Raw genomic sequence first — 4261 nt, 5'->3', positions numbered from 1 at the left:
AGGGAGGGGAGCACTACACACTGGGGTCTGTTGGGGGGAAATGGGGGAGGGACAGGGGGGTGGAGAGTTGGGGAGAGAGAGCATGGGGAGAAATGCCAGATATAGGTGAAGGGGAGGAAGGCAGCAAATCACACTGCCATGTGTGTACCTATGCAACAATCTTGCATGTTCTTCACATGTACCCCAAAACCTAAAATGCAATTAAAAAAAATTACAAAATTGTGCCAAATGTACCCAAAAAAATGCCTCAATGGATCGTCAAGAAAAGATGCAGGACAATTCAGTAGTAGCCAGCACGCCAAATGATTATAAAAATTTCCAAGGACCATATTCTTCTTCTTAATATGTTTTTTAATAAATGTCTTTGTGATGAATGCAATAATAAAACAAGAATATTAAATGATCATAAATGGTAAGCTAAAACCAGCAAGAAGGCTCCATAGGTGAATGTGACCAAAACAGAGTTAATACTCACTTTAAAGATTGTCCAGAAAATAGAAAAAGAGAAAATGCTACCCAGTCCATTTTATGAGACTAGCGTAATCTTCATTCTGAAATCTTTTATAAACTATACAAAAAAGAAAATTCTTCTCTCATTTTTAGTTTTGAATATGAATGTGACTGTCCTGGGTAGAATACTTGTTAATCAAATCCAAACAGTAATAAAATAATAATAATATATCATGATCAAGAAGACTTCCTCCCTCCAGAAATAATATAGTTCATTTTTAAAATCTGTTAATGTAATCTACCACACTAATAGATTAAGAGAGCAAAATCATCTGATTATTTCAATAGGTGCAGAAAAGGTATCTGATAAATTTCACCAACTATTTATAACTTTTAAAACAACTCTTAATAAACTAAGTTAATGTTTCAAGTTGGTAAAAGTTATACACCAAAAATTAGCAGCAAACAACACTTCAAAGAGAAACTTTGATGCATTTTCTTTAAGATCAGGAACAAGATAAAGAATCTCACACCACACACACACACATACACACACCTATTTCAAACATGGAATTAGAAGTCTCAAACAACATTGGGTGGGGGAGAAAAGGAGAAGAGAAGTCTAAACGCTGGAAGGGAACAGATGAAATTATCATTGTTTGTAGATGGTATGATTATCCCACAAATAAATATCAACAGAATCAACAGATAAACTATTAGAAAATTTAAAAATTAAAAAGAGTATTCAGCAGAGTGAACAGATACAAGATCGGGCATTACAAAGAAGCAATAACATTTCTTTAATATCAGCAATAACCAACTGCAAAATATGTTTTGAAAATCAGATACCACTTGGAGTTGTACCAAAACTATACAGTACAGTATTTTAAATGAGAAGTTAACTTTGAAGAAAACTTTTAAACCCCATGAGGGACACAGAGAATTATCTGAATACATCGAGAGCCATTCTTTGCACTTGGACTGGATGGTTGGTATCATACAGTAGACAATAATTTCCATTAACCTGTACATTTAATGTAATCTCAAATGAAATTATATTCCAGTTACTTTTTTAACAGACCAATTACATTTAGTCAGAAATTAATAAAAGAATAATTGTCAACAGCTGGTTAAGTCAACCTGTAAAACAAGATAGGCACCTTGCCCTACCAGATATTAAAACCTACCAGAAAATCATAGTTTAGTGCAGTATTAATACAAAAATGAACAAAAAACTAAAGAAAAATATTAGAGAGCTTAGTGACAATTCCATACACATAGAAAAACTTAATATAAGATTTTTAATAGTCTCATAAGTCAATGCAAAAAAATCACAGTATTATGAAGAGGATGTAGAGAAAATTGGCTTATTTTATGGAAAGCAATGAAACCAGATTCCCATCTAACATCACATACAAAGGTAAACTCCAGGTGGAGAAAAGAGTTAAGTGTGAAAAGTAAAGCTTTAAAGTTAATAGAAGAAAATGTGGAAGAACACCCTTAATGCCTAGTGGGAAGGCACCTCTTAAAATCTCCAACCATGAAACAAAAATATGGACAAGTTTGATTATATCAAAATTATGAATTTCTGTTCAATAAGGAACACCCATGCCAACACCAACAAATAGACCATTGATGCAGAGATCTTTTCAAGGTATAAAACAGGTACTGCAAGTCTAAACAACTAATATTTATAATATACAAGTAAATCCTACCATTCAGCGATAAAATGAAGAAATCCAAAAAGCTAACAAGCCTAAAAAGAGATGTTCAAAATTAGTTGTAATCAGAGAAATACTGATGAAGACAACAGTAAGATACAACTTGCCTAGCAGATTTGTGTAACATCTAGAACTGGCTATAAGAACCATCGTGTACTTCTGGAGGGACGTAAGACTGAAGAGCGCTCTGACACATCTCCATAAAGTAGGTATGATCAGACTTTATGACTCAGAATTTCCACTCCCATGTATATAACTTAAATAAGTTCCTATCAAGTCTGTAAGTGGCATGTATAAGGATATTTATTTGTGGTAGAAGCGGAGCGGTCATTGGCAGCAACCTGATATCCATCCCTGAAAAAGGGGCTGGCTGAAATGCACAGCATGTACACCATGGGGTCAGAATCAATGATCAAGGTGTTCATGGAGCAATTTGGATGGCTCTTATAACAATATCATTTGGGTAAGTTTAAAAAATATAGGTGTACAAAACAATATGAGTTTCACAAAAAGGCATACAAGCAAAAGCATACATATTAAGTTCATTTTAATTCTTGCCTGGAATGAGGTGGCTGAAGATGAGAAGATGTGGGAATGAGATGAAAGAGGGAGAAGGAGAAGGAAAGAAAAAGACGCCTTGAGCCAACCAATGTTAATGTTTAATAAATTGAGGATTAGTAGCTCAACCCTGTGATACAAAAGAGGGTAAAATAATATATTCATGAAGAACTTTAAGTGTACTCTTAAAAATGAAATTTTTATATAAGTAATCTTTTGTCTATGAAGAAGCCCATTACCACCCCTGTGCCTTCCTTGGCATCCATGGCCCTCTATCCTTCAATATCTAACTTAACTACAGCAGCAGGCAAGAGGCAAGAGCAAAGTTAACATCCCTTAACATGCTGTTGTGAAACCATAATGAAAACAGGTCACCAAAGCTGAATAGTTACAATTAAATAAATGTGGTATATTGATCATTACAAATTAGCTTTTAAGAAATTGATTTTGGAAATCTAACACAGAGTCATCAAGAAACCTAGGTTCTGATTCTCTCTGCATGACTTATAAATAATACTTTGAAACAATGTAATTTTCCTATCCTCAATTTCTGTATCTATAAAATGGGGGAAAGCAGTAAATGAAAAATAATTTTATAAGCAAATGAATTCAGCAAGTTCAAAATCCAAAGAATGAAATTGAATAGTTTCCATATAGAATGTTTCCTCACTCAAGGACAATAATATTCCTTCACTAGTTACAGGACGTCTACTATGCACTATGTACTATGGTAGGAATGGGTACAAATTTCAACATTTGAAATAAAACTTACTACCCAGGACCAAAACTTTCAAAGACTATATACCCAGTAATTATCAAAAGTATGGCATAAGTTATATAAAATGAAATGTAAATATATCTATAACTATTAATGCATTTTGATAGGCAAAAAAATGACTGGGAATATTAAGACTAATATGGAACCATTTGTTTTGTTTCTTTACTGCTTTTATTGAATTAACCACCACTCCGCCCTACCTCCCCAAAATAAAAGATTTAAAAGATCATAAAGCAAAAGTTTTGCCTTTCACTATGCATCCTATTTCAAATATAAAACAAATGTCCTTCTGATATGGTTTGGCTCTGTGTCCCCACACAAATCTCATCTCAAATTGTAATCCCCATGTACTGAGCAAAGGACCTGGTGAGAGGTGATTGGATCATGGGGGCTGTTTTGCCAATGCTGTTCTCACGACAGTGAGTGAGTTCTCATAAGATATGATTATTTAAAAGTGTGGCACTTCCCCCCTCGCTCTCTCTCTCTCTGCCACCATGTAAGATGTGCCTTGCTTCCCCACGATTATAAGTTTCCTGAGGCCTCACCAGCCATGTGGAATTGTGAACAAATTAAACCTCTTTTCTTTCTATATTATCCAGTCTCAGATAGTTCTTTATAGCAGTGTGAAAAATGACTGATACAGAAAATTGGTACTGGGAGAATGGGGCATTGCTATAAAGATACCTGAAGGGCCGGGCGCGGTGGCTCAAGCCTGTAATCCCAGCACTTTGGGAGGCCGAGGCGGGTGGATCAC

The sequence above is a fragment of the Cebus imitator genome, unplaced genomic scaffold (genome assembly GCF_001604975.1).
Source record: "Cebus imitator isolate Cc_AM_T3 unplaced genomic scaffold, Cebus_imitator-1.0 Scaffold248, whole genome shotgun sequence".
Classification (NCBI taxonomy): domain Eukaryota; kingdom Metazoa; phylum Chordata; class Mammalia; order Primates; family Cebidae; genus Cebus; species Cebus imitator.
Note: the sequence above shows the minus strand (reverse complement) of the source record.